Raw genomic sequence first — 16,321 nt, 5'->3', positions numbered from 1 at the left:
TAAATTCTGATGAGGGCTGCAAAGGAAAACCACCAGAAGATGTCATGAAGAGTAACTGGGGTGGGGATGGAGGGGGTATGTGGGAATGTTGGTGGAGGGGAATTCCTGGCCAAAGACCAGGGCATACTCCCTTTTCTACGCCAGAACTTAAATTCATTAACTATATTTTTATAAGGCAGGGAGTAAAAGATGTAGAACACCAAGGAACAGACATTAGTCAGAAGGGTTCTTTTTCAACAATGTTCCTATTATTTTTAGCAAGAATTTTGTTTTTAAATTAAGTAATAATCCCATAATATTCACACTGATGGTTTTTATTTTGCTTACTGCTTTTCAAGTTTTTCCCTTTTTGTTTCAAAAGTCCAAACAGCGGAGACCCATCTCCTCTCCACACACACACTCATATATACCCAGCCTGAAAGGGATGGGAGAGAAGCCAGTCCATAGACCAGCTCTAGGGATATAACCTGATCGCAGGTGCCCTGGGCTGAGGTAACTGGCTATCCTCTTAAGTTTTTTTTTAAACATTTATTTATTTTTGAGAGAGTGAGACACTGTGTGAGTCGGAGAGGGGCAGAGAGAGGGGGAGACACAGAATCCAAAGCAGGCTCCAGGCTCTGAGCCGTCAGCACAGAGCCCAACGCGGGGCTTGAACTCACAGACCGTGAGATCAGGACCTGAGCTGAAGTCAGACACTCAACCGACGCTCCTGCTCCTTCTCCCCTCTCTGTCTCTCTCTCCCCTACGAGCCACCCTCTTTCATAGCCAAAGGACTAACAGCAACAATATCCATTTTATAGCTTTCCTTTCTTCCTTTGGGCCTCTAAGAGGGAGATTGCCTCTTACTTACTAGAAATATTATAAAGTTGTAAGCAATTATGCTTCATTTCTCATTACACAGAGAAAGTGTAAAAAATTCTATAGAACAATCATTTTTTGTCTCTTGTTGTAACTTACACAACTCATCTCTGGACTAGAATAGCTCAAATCTTCTAATACCGTATTATGGGACTGCTTTGTGGCTGTTTGTCAGCCCCCTTTTTTTCCTAGATGAAGGACACTCAAATGGTAACTAGAGTCTTGGTGTAGAGGGGGAGGCTGGTACAAAGGTTTCCTGGCACAAGGGGCCTATTTTTGGTGTTCTTAGAAGCTTCTTTATTACGTGTGCTCTTAAAACTGTAATACATATATTACAACATGGGGATAACTTCTAGTCACTGATATAACACCTGTCATAGGAAGCTTGCAATTAGCTTTCTTATAATATAGATGTTTCTAAGTGAATTCATCAATTCATTCTTTTTTGCATGTGTGTGTGTGTTTTTTTTTTTTTTTTTTTTTTTTTTCCTCTGTTGATTGTTTTATTGATGATAGTCTTTGGATCAGGTACTCAATTCCTTCCATCACTTCATTCTTTATAGGATGGGTGTCACTGCATTCAATGCAGTTTGCCCTAGATAAAGCTGTTCTCTATGGCACTGGCAAGGTGTGTTCTTAGAAACCTCTGTATTGATAGGGCACCTGGTTAAACATCTGACTCTTGACTCTCGATTTTGGCTCAGATCACGATCTCACAGTTCATGGGTTCTAGCCCTGTATCGGGTCCTGTGCTGACAGCATGAAGCCTCTTGGGATGGATTCTCTCTCTCTCTCTCTCTCTCTCTCTCTCTCTGCTCCTCCCCTACTTGCTCTCTCTCTCTCAAAAATAAACCTTAAAAAAAAAAGAAAAGAAACCTCTGTATTACAAATGTACTTAAACACTTCATGCTTATTTAGTGGGTAACTTCCATCCCTGATATAACACCGTGTGAACACAGCTTGCAAATATCTTTCTTAAAAATATATTATTAGAAGTGTTCTTAAATTATTTAATGCATGCATTAAATAATGAGGGTTACTTCCACTCTCAATAATAAACTGGTCATAAAGAGAGATCAAGGGGTTCCTCTCTAAGGAAGCACCATTTACACCAAGAAGGAAAGAATATGGAAACTTCCAAGCAAAAAGCAAAGTGGTGGTGTGGGGGAAGAGGGAGTGTTTCAGACAGCAGTTACAAAGAAGGCGCTCAGAATATCCAGAGAAAGGAGTTCATGGCGTCTGGAGGATGCTGAGAAGTGGGGGAATGTGACTTGGGATGAGGTTGAGGAGAAAGGAAGGGAGGAGATCACGCGTTTGGATGGTTCATTAATGTTCCATTAATGCCAGATGTCTCATTAATAGTTCTTGGAAACCAAGTGCCAAAAACAGTAACTTCAGCAGGTGACCAAGCACACCTTCAGTGCAGGTCATTGGGAAACAGTCCAAGGAATTCAGAGACCTAAACGCTCCGCGGCTATTAGTTCTCACAATTGTGTGTGCTCTTCTCTGTAACTCTGCCAAATTGTTAAACTATTTCTCCTTCCTGACACATACACATGTGGATTGCTAAGAGTCAAGTGTCAAGAGAAGGTTCACTACCCTGCTACCTGGTATTTTACACTTTATGTGACAACACTAGGTGAAATAAGTTGTGGGACAAAATCATTCAAGCAGTATGATCTTAACTACGTACAAGAAAAGACAAGCCAACAAAAAACAGACTAGAAAATAAGACAGACAAAACACGCCCTCCCAAGCACATATGGCCAATTAACTTACAATGAAAGAAGCCAAGAATATACAGTGAACAAATGGCAGTCTCTTCAAAAACATGGTATTGGGCAAACTGGATGGCCACAAGTAAAAGAATGAAACTGGATCCCTATTTTATATTATACACAAAAATGAACTCAACATAGATTAGAGACTTGAATGTAAGATCTGCAACCATAAAACTCCTAGAAGAAAATACAGGCAGTAAGTTCCTTGGCACTGGTCTTGGCAGTGATTTTTTTTTTTGGATCTGACTCCAAAAGCAAAAATAAGCAAGCAGGACGATATCAAACTAAAAACCTTCTGCACAGCAAAGAAAACCACCACCAAAATGAAAACGCCAGCTACTAAATAGGAGAAAATATTTGCAAATCATATCCAATAAGAAGTTAATACCCAAAATATATAAAGAACTCAGACAATTCAATAGCAAAAAAAAAAAAAAATTCAATTACAAAATGAGCAGAAGATCTGAATCAACGTTTTTCCAAAGACATACAGGGGCCAGCAGTTACGTTAAAAGGTGCTCAATATCATCGATCAACAGGGAAATGCAAATAAAAACCTCACACCTGTTAGAATGGCTGTAATCAAAGAGACAAGAAATAACAAGTGTTGGCAGAGATGTGGAGAAAAGGGAACCTTTGTGCAATGGTAATGAGAATGCAAACTGGTGCGGTCACTAGGGAGGTTCCCCCAAAAATTAAAACTAGAAACACCATATGATCCAGCAATTCCACTTCTGAGTATCTATCTGAAGAAAATAAAAACAGTAATTCAAAAAGATATAAGCATTCTCATGCTCACTGCAGCATTATTCACAACAGCCAAGATATGGAAACATCAGTGTCCACTGACTAATGAATGGATGAAGAGATGGCATATATACACACAGAGTAATAATCAGCTATAAAAAGGAATGAAGTCTTGCCACTTGTGACAACATGGAAAGACCCTGAAGGCATTATGGTAAGTGAACTGAGTCAGAGTAAAACAAATACCACATGCTCTCACTCAAATGTGGAATCTTAAAAACAAAAACAAGCTCATAGATACAGACAACGGATTGGACGGATTGGTGGTTGCCAAAAACAGGTGAATGGGTGAAAGAGCTCCAAAGTTATAAATGTCCAGTTATAAAATAAGTAACTCTTGAGATGTAATGTAAAGCATGGTGACTACAATTAAAAACACTGCACTGCATATCTGAAAGTTGCTAACAGAGAAAATCTTAAAAGTTCTCATCACAAGAAAAGACTCTGTAATAAAGTATTATGATGGGTGCTAACTAGATTTATAGTGGTCATCATTTCAACACACATTCAAGTATCTACTCATTGTGTTGTACACCTGAAACTAATATAAGGAAGTAGGTCAATTATACCTCAGTTAATAAAAAGGTAATAATAATGGTAATATGAGTGCTGGAAATGAAAATGGTATTTTCCCATTTGGTTTGCTTTGTCTTTTGTAATTGTATGTAAGAATTGTTTATAAAAAGAAATGATTTCTGGGGGCACCTGGGTGGCTCAGTAGGTTAAGCATCCGACTTCAGCTCAGGTCAAGGTTTGTAGGTTCAAGCTCCACGGTGGGCTCTGTGCTGACAGCTCGGAGCCTGGAGCCTGCTTCAGATTCTGTGTCTCCCTCTCTCTGTCCCTCCCCTGCTCATGCTGTCTTTCTCTCTCAAAAATAAATAAACATTAAAAAAAATTTAAAAAAAGAGTTGTATGAACATTCTTTAGTTTATGTTCATTTTGATCATATTTGCTTTCTCACGTCCACTTTCACGTCCCTCCCACTCATTCTCCATGCTACAGCCAGAATGGTGTACCTGATCTGAAATCTTCCAAAGGCTTCCAGCTTCCACCAGAATAAGGTCCGAAATTTTTACAGGGCTTTAAAAGGCACTGCATCTCTAGCTGCATTTGGTGCCCTTCCTCCCACACCCTGCTTTCCTACCTGTGAGTTCTAGAACTAGAAGGATGTTTTAGTTCCACACCCTTTCACTCCCTGGTGCACTCGCTCACAGTAATGCATCCTGTGTGTCACAGTGCGAGCATCACACCTCAAGAGATTTTCACCCATCTGTCCTTCCCAGGAGAGCTTAGCCAGCCCCACGTCCTCACACAGCTTCCTCGATTCTCCTTTAAAGCATTCAGTACCTGGGGAAACTGTTAGATGTCTGTCTTCACCTCCAGGATGTAGATCCCATGAGGGCAAGAGTATGCTCATTGCTTTACAACAAGTTCTTAGCCCAGTGTCTTGTACTCAGCGGGTTGCGTTTCTTGACTGATTACGTTAAAGAGTGCATAGAATAGATGGAGGATGGATGGACAGAGGGTAGCAGAATTGTATTGTTAGCATTTCTCCTATCCTTTTTCTAATCTCTAAAATTATACCATTTTAATTCTAAAAATTAATGGTTCAACTAGAAAGTATCAGATACGTATTTGTTTTTATAAAATATATTACATATTTAGATCGACTATTAGCTAAAATACAAAGCAGGGAAAAATAATTAGAAAAATCATGTATAAGTGTCTATCCTGGTTATACTTTTATTTTTAGGCAAGGTTATTTATCATTTATTTTAATTAACATTTTCTTCCCTGATTAAAATAATTCTCTTGAATCAAAGAACATGTTTAAATTCACAGATATATTTCATAGCCTCACATTTAATATAGGTACCAAGACTCTATTGAAAGTCCTCTTTGAGCAATCAAAATACAAGTAACAGACATGTAGTTGCTATGGGGTAGGGGTCTGTATGTGTGCTCTCACAGAATTCTCTTTTCTTTCAATGTTTTAGGTACTTTTTTTCTTCCATAACAGAAATCCTTTTTAAAAATTTTTTTTAATGTTTTAATTTATATTTGAGAGAGAGAGAGGGAAAGAGGGAGGGAGGGAGGGAAGGAGGGAGGGAGGTGGGGGAGGGGGGCAGAGAGGGAGACACAGAATCTGAAGGAGGCTCCAGGCTCTGAGTTGTCAGCAGAGAGCCCGACATAGGGCTCAAACCCACGAACCATGAGATCATGAACTGAGCCGAAGTTGGCCACTTAACCAACTGGGCCACCCAGGCACCCCAAGAATGTTCATATATTCTGTAAAAGACTCATTTCCTAAATTTTTCCCTTCCATTGACCAATGTTTTATTCACCAAAAAATATCACTTGCTCGGTGCTTCTTACAGTCATCGGCATGAACTGAAACAAAGGGGGTGTGCAGGTAGTGAAGCACACAGACAGCTGGATAAATATGTGGCTGGGTTGTGCCCAGCGACCTAGTACTCTTTCACAATGTCTGGAGAGCCCAGGAGCCCGTGAGAAGAATCGGCCACACAAAAAAGCAGGAAATCTCTTAAAAGATACTTTGGCCCAGCACTTTCTATTAAATATATTTTCCCAAGGAATATGACATTAATGTGTAACTTGCACTCATAAATGAGGTTTCCCAAATAGTCAAGTATACTGTTACTCCCCCCCAAAAAATGAAAAGTAAACACAGTGAAGTAAATGTAAATATTATCATACACACCTCCCACTGCCAGACTTCTTCCAAAGAGTGAACTATAGCAAAATGTAAGCACTATTTATTAAAGGTAGGTTTGCAAATTCCATTTCTGTATAATGGTGGCTACCATGACATTACCCAGGCCAGTTCTGGCATTTATTGCGGGACAAAAAGATTGAAGATAACACGGTCTTAAATTCTTTCTGTGGTGACAGGTTTGGTTCATTGGAAGACAATGGTACATCTGTAACTTTCCTAATATTCTTTTTCGTTTTTAAAGTTTATTTATTTTTGAGATAGTGAGAAACAGAGTGTGACTAGGACAGGGGCAGAGAGAGACGACACACAGAATCCGAAACAGGATCCAGGCTCTGAGCTGTCAGCACAGAGCTTGACACGCGGCTCGAACTCAGGAACCGTGAGATCATGGCCTGAGCTGAAGTCGGATGCTTAAACTATTGAGCCCCCCAGGAGCCTCACTCTCCTAATATTCTGAAGTCTCGTTCTGGAGGCAAAACCTAGGGGATTTTTAGAGACTACAGAGTGGAGATGAGTGACGGGGGTTTTTATGAGGCAGTCTCCTGCCTCTCTCCCCCCTGCCCACCCCCTTTCTTTCCCTCTCCAGATGAAGAACATACATTATAGCTTTAAATAACCAGAAAGAAGCAAATAAAAGGACTGGAAAGGAGTTTCTGAAATTTCCTTAACCACTTTAGAGAAAATTCTTAGCCATATAACTGATCACTAGCAAAAAGAAAAGAGTTTCTGGGATTCACAGAAATAAGCCCTTGTCTGCCAAAGCTTTCATCCATAGGAAGAATCTAAAATGTTCAAAAGACAGCCCTTTGGGATGAGAGTAAAGAGCAGAATTGGGAAAAATTAAATCTCTCATGAAAGGTGGAACATGGACACAGTGACAGCATTCAGCAAGGAGCCCAATTTACATGCCTCACCTATTTCTCCTTTAACAGTTTCAGAACACCTCAAAGCACTGCCTGGTGCAATCCAGGGAGAACAGAGTCTTTAAAAGATGGTTCTTTTCTAAGTATGACCACAAGGATGATAACACAACTTTTCCAGAGCAAGAGAAAGCATGACAGGTTCTGTTCTCTTTCCCTCTTCTGAGCCAAGGAAGCCATAAAGCGTAGCCCTGTCAGGAACACTCCAGAGCAGGCAGTGAACAGACCCAGCGGTGGGTGAGCAGGCCACCCAATGACTGAGAAGACCACCTGGTGGTTGATCAGGTTACGCGGTGGGTGAGCAGACTACCTGATAGGGCTGCTGGCACTGAGCACAGCACGAACACCCAGGGAGGTGCAGAATCCCACCTGCTCTGCGGGACAAGTGTCAATGCCCTCAGGCCAAAGAAATCACTTTAGAGGAAAAAAAAAAAAAGCTTTTATTTTTGGTATGTATCAGACACGACACCTGTTTCCCACCCAGACAGACTCATCTCTCAAAAGGCTGTTGTCACTATATGCACAGGTAGGAAGTCGAGGGGATCCTGTCTCTCTTTTGACATCACAACTGTTCACCTGGTCACTATCAACACCTAAATGAAACAGGATATTCCAATTACTTGGTAAAAAGTAAAGGATATGCAAAGTAGCAGCTTTCCTTTTGTATTTTCTCTACTCACCTAATAGCTCTCACTTGCAAGCCAATTTGGTTCAAAATGATCCAGTTAGCCAAAAATAGTATTAAAATTATAACGAACCATAATAAAAGGCTTCAGAAAAATACAGACTCAGAACTGGAACAGAAAATAGGGCTGTATTCTTATGAATTAAGTATATGGTATTATTATCATATAACTGAATTCAACAACATCAACAGAAGTAGTAAGAGCAATTATGTATTGAGTTCTTATTATATGCCAAGCACTATGGTTAAGAGTTTTACATGCAACCTGTCATCTAATTTTCTCAACAGCTCAATGAGGTAGATACTATTATTGTCCCCATTTATAGGTGAGGAAACAAAGACATGGGAAGATTTAGTGATATGCCCCAAATCACAGAGTGGCTGAACACAATACTTTTCATTACAACACTACAGACAACTGTGTATACAACTTAGCATTTTTTGATTTCTGACTTTGGTCACGTTCACCAAGAATTCATTTTGTCCCTTCCAGAGAGAACTATTTCTTCTTTACCAGCCACCATAAAATCAAATTAAAATATAAATCAAAAATCTTGAAAACTTTCAGAATTCACAGCCCCAAATCCTGACCAGTAAGCAGTGACAACTCATTCCTTCAAAACACTAGCAGAAATTCAATCCTCAGGGAGATGTCAGGCATCTTCTCAGGGTCTCTGTGGGCCTTGCTGTTTACCAGACAGCAAACTAGTTTGAAGACCTTTTCGCCCCTCAGCAGAAACAATCTTTTTACTCATTACCACATAGAATAAGAAGAGAGATCCTATTTTCATAACTAAGAACAATGTGATGGCACCAGCCACAGACTCTGTAAAAACCCACAGAAGGAAGAGAAGGAAATGGTACACAGCAGGCAGCAAAGCAGCAATCAAGAAAATGGAAACAATTTTCATCTTACTGCATGGTACTTGGAATTTCAACACATTCTCATGGTCTAGGATAACACAGAAACAATGAGTCTGGCTCTCTGATAAGGCCACTCATAAGAGCAACTGATACACATTATATTCTGTAATCTTTATTCTGTGACATTTTCCCTCTTTATGTGGCCCAGATGCTACATGCTACATTTTAGGCACAATTGCTATATTTGAAACATTCCACATCTGGCTAATTGTCTTGGTTACACTGGCTGGAGCTCCCATTAAGACTTAGAGAGCCCTGTTATTCAGTGTGGTCAGCAGATCAACATCATTACCTGCAAACTTGTTAAAAATGCAGAATCTCAGGTCCTCCCCTAGACCCAATAAATCCAAGTTTTCACTTGAACCAAGTTCCATGTGACTTATATACACATTGAGGACAGAGAAGTACTTCCTTAGAAAGTCTGATTTAGCAAATGTGTGGTGAGGATTAGGAATCTACATCTTAAATAAGCACCCTAGGTTACTCCGGTTCCAAGGAGCTTCTGACACACTTTGAAAAAAAAATTTGCTCCTGGTCCAACTGGTATTATATTCCTTGTGGTAATCCGAGCTTTCTAGCTAAAACTGGACATATCTGACACACTCAATTATAAAGACAATTCTGAAAGGTTAAAAATAGAATAAAATGTTTAATGCATCTTTAAAAACCAGGATGTTCTAAATAAAATTATATGATTGAAAATGAGAATCCCATGGGGTATTTTTCCAAAACACACAACTCACTCTCTTGCTGGGGAGAGTGGATTCTATGACCACTGACACCTCTCTGAAGGAATCACTCTGGGAATACATTACAGCGACCAACAGCAGTGGGAATGGGACGATGAAACATCACTAAGGACAACAAAAAGACATGGAAAGGGTGTCTGGGTGGCTCAGCTGGTTAAGAGTCCCACTCTTGATTTTGGCTCAGGTCATGATCTTACCACTCAGGAGACAGAGGCTCCCAACCCCCACCCCAGGCTCCCGATGGGCTTGAGCCTGCTTAAAATTCTCTCTCTCCCCCTCTTCCTCTCATCCTCCCAGGCAGGAGTGTGCACACACTCATTCATATACTCATATATGTGTGTGTATATATATATACATGTATGTATACATATGTATGTATGCATACATATGTATACATACATGTATATATGTATAATTGTTAAAATATTTTTAAAAAGACAAGGAAAGTTACCCCAAATATCATAAACTGGATAGATTCACAATTACTAATTTGTTTTTCTTCCAAACTTTTATATTCATCCAGACATATGCAGACATGTATTTTATACCTAATTGGGGTCAAATGATATGTACACTTCTGTATATTCTTTTCACTTAAGCTTTTTATAACATCAGTATTTTCCCAAGGCATTAAATATTTCTCAAAAAAAAAAAAAAAAAACAAACACTGTTGCATAATAATTCATTGTATTACTAGACTAGAATGCATTTCCCCCTAAGTTCCTTTACTTCAGGTTCTACATAGAGTTTTTATTTATTTTATTTATTTATTTTTTGCTTTGGGGTAGCTCCTACCTGCTCTGATACCAGATTTTTGTCTTTGGTCTAGGTCTCCAACTTTCTAGCAATTCCCTGCAGCATATCTCTGGGTCCAAACAGGTGTCCCACCAATTAAATCTGCTTTTCTTGCTCTCAGTCTGCCCAGCATCTTACAGTCTCCCCAACCCTCCCCCTAACCTCCACCAGGCTCTTCCAGAGTCAAAGATAAACCCATTGGTCTCAGAAACTATGCAGATGAGAGATAATGTACAGTAATTTGTCCAAAGGTGTCTAACTCATAAATAATAGAGGTAAGAATTGAAATCAGATCTTCTGATTCAATGTATATTCTCCTTAGCAGCAGTTAAAAACTCCTCAATTTCACATCTCAATCTTGTTTTCCTATTTCCCTTCAATCAATGCCTTTTCACTATTTCCCTACATCATACTCAAAAAGAGGTATATTAGAGTTTTCTAGACAATGTTTATTTTCAATGACTATAGTAAGGTGTATCAGGGTAACAGAGAAACCATAATCTGAAATCAACTTTGATGATCTGGAGACAAACTATCAGAACCAACAAGTTAAATTTAGCTAGTTCAAGTATTTGAAGAATAACACAGATTGAAAAAAGTTGACTACAGCATAAAATTTTATTTCATTCCACTCAATAAATATTTTTGAGTGCCTACTATGTACCAGGCATTGTGTGACTATTTTTGAGGGATAAAACATCTGGGGATAAAACAGCTGCCCATAATCTGCATGACAACATACTTGGCAACAGAGGGAAATGATTTAGATTAGAAAAATATGGTTAAAGAAACTCTCCTTGCAATCAATATTGGGTCATATCTGACTATCTTTGGACCCCATAGTTTGAGACAGATTTGAGAAAGAAGGTTCAAAGGGCAACCCAAAAAGACTAAAAGTGGGTTGAAAAACAATATTTCTAAGAAAAGGTTTATGAAACAGAAATTACTGAGCCCAAAAAAGAAACAGCTGAGTAATTTCCTGAGCGTGTTCTTTTAATACATGGAGTATGGGGTCTGGAGACATTGACCAGCTGTGTCCATCAGCCATAATTACCTGACAATACTGAAGTGGTGTGAACTATAATTTCAAGAATTTATATTAAAGAGAGAATATCCCAACAGTAAGGCGGGTTACTGTGAGAGACTTTAGTTACCATTAGAGATTTTGAATGTAAGGGGGATGATTTGTTTTAAGCCTCCTAAGGATATCACTCTTGAGTAATTAACTGATATTCATCTAGATGAAAGATTTTAGGCCCCCAATTAAAATGTGAAATGGCTATATTATAATTCTTCCATCCCGATTGCTTATTTGAAGTTAAAATTTTTCTTTTTCTGTTTTGAACCTCTTTCTTTCTAGGAGTAGTAACAGGACAAAAATTCCAGCTTCAACAGTATTTTGTTTATATCTACAAGAAATGTTGTTTTTAAAAAATGTGTGTGCCTTCTCACAGGCCAACTTTCAAATAATAAAGTTATAAAGCAAAAATTATTTGAGCAAGTCTCAGAAGCTAGGAAATATAGGCTGAGTCATTAGCTCTAAACCAACATCATCTTTCTTCTCATTAACATTCAATTTTCAGGTTTAATATTCCACTGAATAGAATACCAATCTCTAAAATGAAAGGATGAAGGGAGGGAAGAAAGAGAGGGGAAAATGGTGGAAGCACCACGGTAAAAAAAAAAAAAAAAAAAAAAAAAAGAGAGAGAGAGAGAGAGAGAAAGGAAAGAAACAATGTTTTAATTCATAAATACAGATTAAACGTGTTGTTACACTAAACTAGCTTTTGTATGGATAACGCACAATGATTATTTTATGTTAAAATGCTATCAGTGATCAATTCATTCCTTTGTTCCACAAATGGTGTTCAAGTATCAATTATGTGCCAGGCATCATTCTAGGTTCTTGAGATACACCAATGAACAAAACAGACAAAGATCCCTGTCCTCAAAAAGTTTGTATTCTAGTAGGGAGATACAATAGACATGATAAATAAGTAAATAATACGGTATAGTAGAAGGTGATAAATGCTACTAAAAAGAGAAAAACAGTAGAAAGCTGTGCTGGTGGTGGTTGGTAGAGGTCACAATTGAATACAGGGGTCAGGGTGGCCTCACTGATAAGCTGATACCGGCGTGAAGAGGTGAGAAAGCAAGCCAAGCTGAGAGCTAGGGGAAGAGTGTTCTAGGGAGAGGGATTGGTTGCAGCAAAAGTTCTCCAGTCTGAGGATCAGTGAGGAGGCACAAGTGGAGTCAATGAGGGCACAGTTGAGGAGATGAGAGCCTCTAGGACTCTGTGACACACTGGGAGGGCTTTTGGTCTTATGGAACGAATTGCTTGCTGATGCAGAGCTTTGAATGACATCTCATTTATATTTAAATTTTTTAAATGTTTATTTATTTTTGAGAGACAGACAGAGAGAGAGAGAGAGAGAGAGAGAGAGAGAGAGAGAGAGAGAGACAGAACATGAGTGGGGTAGGGACAGAGAGAGAGGAAAACACAGAATCCAAAGCAGGCTCCAGGCTCTGAGCTGTGAGTACAGATCCCAATGCAGGGCTTGAACTCACAGACTGTGAGATCATGACCTGAGCCAAAGTTGGATGCTTAACTGCTTAACAGACTGAGCCATCCAGGTGCCGCATCATTTATATTTTAAAAGATCCCTCTAGCAAGGTACCAAGGGTGGCTCATTCAGTTAAGCGGTTCAGGTCATGATCGTGTGGTTTGTTAAGTCTGAGCCCTGTATAGGGCTCTCTGCTGTCAGCACAGAGCCTGCTTTGGATCCTCTGTCTCCTACTCTCTCTGCCCTTTCCCTACTCATATTCTCTTTCTCTTTCTCTCTCTCTCAAAAATAAATAAACATTAAAAAAAATAAAGATAAAAGATCCCTCTAGGTGCTGGGTTGAGAAGAGACCATGGAGGGACCAGGGTAGAAGCAAGGAGACCTGTTGGAAGGCTCCGGTGGTGTAGGTCCATGTTTTCTCACCCATAAAGCTGAAATCCACAGACTGTTTCTGTAACTCATCAGGTGGCAAAAGTAACCTACACTTAAGCAAACTGTCTTTGGTAGCCAAACTAGTGTAAATATTCCTATGTTTCACTGTAGAAACATTCACCTGCCTTGGTATACATATGTACCTTATTACTTCTCTAAAATGTAAAAAAATTTGTATCCCACAAATCATCTAGATGAAGGAATTCAGACCTGTACTCCAGGGGAAGAATGGCTTGGGTCAGGGTGGCCATGCTGGAGATGGTGATAGGTGGTCCCACTTTAGATAGCATTTGAAGGTAAGGCTAACAGCATTACCATACAGATTGAATGTGGGTATACAAAGAGTAATTTAAGATGATTCTAAGTTCTTTGGTCTTAGCAACTAGTAGGATGGAGGTGATATCTCCCGAATGAGAAAGACCATGGGTAGAATGTATTTGGGCTGACAATCAGAAACAAGTAGATGTGCAGAATTTGACACATGTATCTCTGTCCAACTGGAAAGGTTAGGCAGGTGGATATACAAATCTAGAGTTGGGGGAAAAGGTGGGCTAAAGATGTATTTGCATTATAATTTTTTTTCCTTGATTTCCTTTTAAAATATCTTTAGTCTTTTCTCGGGAAGAAAAGACACACACACACACACACACACACACACACACACACACAGAATAAAGAAAAGCTCTGTTAAACAACCTTTTCCATTAAACAAATATATATCTTTCAATGTAAAGAAAAATACAATTGAAGTATAGGGCTGCTTGGAGATTGCCTAACAGCAGTTGTAAATAATATCACCTGACAATTTATGAAATGAGAAGAGCCAAATTCTATTCTCAGATCCGTGGAGAGAATAAGGATGGTTTCAAGAAATTATTTTGCCAGATGTAAAGAAAATATTCAACAAAGAGATGGTGTTGAACTAAACAGTGCTAAGGTTCCTTTCTGTTTTCACAGTGAATAAACACTAGTTGTTTGCCCTGAGTTAAAAACTTAGAATCCTCCCCCCTTTTTCAGAAAATATGCTATAATCACAAGAGAGCAAATTAAGAAGTGTCCAAAATACCCTCCTACGTGCTAACGGTAACCAGCAGCTATAGCTGAAGATGAAATGAGGGTGAAATCTAATTTGGGGCAATAGTGTCTAGAGGCAGCAATGCTATCTGTGGAATGCAACCACCTTGGCATCTGATCAAAGTAATTCTTTTCCAGGGCATGTCTTTAAGACCACACTCTCTTAGAACGAGTGCTCTCAAACATCATCAGAACCCACGTCTCCCCAGTTTTATCCTGCTAAATTCGATTGGTGAACTCGATTGGATTGCTTATTTTTAATTCACATGTGTGTTGATACAGAGAGGAATAATGGAAAGAAAGACATACTTTTTAAAAAGAGAAAAAATTAAAGGCTCAGAAAGATGTTGATATCTATGTTATTACGGTGTCTTTTTATATTACGTAGCCAAGTTTTTACGACCCTACGTTAAGGCAACAGAATAATAGAAGTACTATATGTACTTCAAGCACCCACGAATAAAGATCCCACTGTATGATCTCAAAGAGATGAAAACAAAACAATGTAGAGGAGTAAAATAGAGAGAGACACTGCAGAGACAAAGAGGAAAGGAGGGCGAGAGAAAGGGAAAGAGTAGAAAAATTACAAATATATTATTTTCAAGTAAAAGATGTGCATATTAGTAGATCTACCATCTGATTTCTCTACAAATTATATTTATTGCCCAAAACACACACAATTACAACTACATCAGAATTAGAGAATTTCAATCTCTCTTTAAATGGACAATGACCTAGAAGGAAAATTTGAGAGTCACACACAAGCAAAGAGAAATGTCTTCTCTTTTAAAAAGATCATGAATGCCAGTATTCTTTTCACCTGGTAAACAACTGCAAAAGTATTCACTATAAGGGAGCAAGGTCTGGTTCCATCACGGAGGAATAGGAAAAGGAAAAGAAGAAACTAGTACCGGGAGAGGAGAAGAGGAGACAGGAGGAGTGAACACAAAGGTGGCTAAGAATAAGCACAGTGAAACGTGACAAATGGATAAATACAGGGTGAATATTTCCAAGTGGTAAAATTGCACATTTTGGTCTGGTCATAAGGCAACCTCTTCCTTCTTCAGAACTTGTGGCTTTACCTATAGCCTCTATCTTCATGGGTGACACCATCCTTTACCCACCTACCCCTGAAAATCTGGGAGAAAGATTCCAGATCCAACCACCGGTCACAGCGAACAGAAGGGGTAGCTGTCCGGTTTTCTCCTCAATCCTTGACCCAACCCTCTGGTTTACTGGCACTTTATTGCCTATGCTAGGCTGCTTCCTACTCCTGTGCCTTTGGTGTGCTGTCTACATGAACTGCAGTGCCTCCCTTTTCCCATGCTCTTTGCCCCTTTTCCCTCAGGAAGCCCTCCTCACCCCAAACACGCCCTCAGTCAATACTTGATTAGGCACCCCTTCTATTTCCATAAAGTGCTACACAAATCTCTCTCACCAACACACTACCCCAGTTATCCTCAGGGTGACGATCTTTTCCCAACAAGATTATACATTTTCTGTTTTATCTTTGTAAATCCAATGCCTAATACAGGGCCTGGGATTCTAAAACACACTCAAAAATGTTCACTGATTAAATGAACGATTAGATTAAAAGTTAAATAGCACTGATATAGCAAGCTTCCCATCTCAGAGTTTTTGAGGAGATCTGAACATGTTAGGAGAGTTCTCACACTGGATAGGAGCTATGACCCACTACATGACTTCATGATATTCCCTTCATTGCTACACACATTGTTAGTTACCCAGCTGATTGCTTTTTATACAGTTCTTTATAACATTTAACAATAAGGACACATGACTTACATTTTGTACAGCTAATTCTTTTTATAAGTTTCATTCTTATTCAAGGCATGGCCTATGATTGAAATGTCATTATAAAGGACTGATTAAAAATGTGCTTAATACAAAAGCCCCTGAGTAGCCAAAGCAATCCCGAGAAAGAAGAACAAAGCAGGAGGCATCACTCTGCCTGATTTCAAGCTATACTATAAA

General features: G+C 39.1%; 1 protein-coding gene across 10 annotated transcripts in view; it reads right to left on the bottom strand.

The window, feature by feature from the left end:
- NPNT (nephronectin) overlaps nucleotides 1–16,321 on the bottom strand; it is an 82,226-nt gene that overhangs the window by 14,738 nt on the left and 51,167 nt on the right. The gene's annotated exons all lie outside the window — the stretch shown is intronic.

This window comes from Panthera uncia, chromosome B1, assembly GCF_023721935.1.
Source record: "Panthera uncia isolate 11264 chromosome B1, Puncia_PCG_1.0, whole genome shotgun sequence".
Taxonomy (NCBI): Eukaryota; Metazoa; Chordata; class Mammalia; order Carnivora; family Felidae; genus Panthera; species Panthera uncia.
This window is presented reverse-complemented; position numbering and strand designations above follow the sequence as displayed.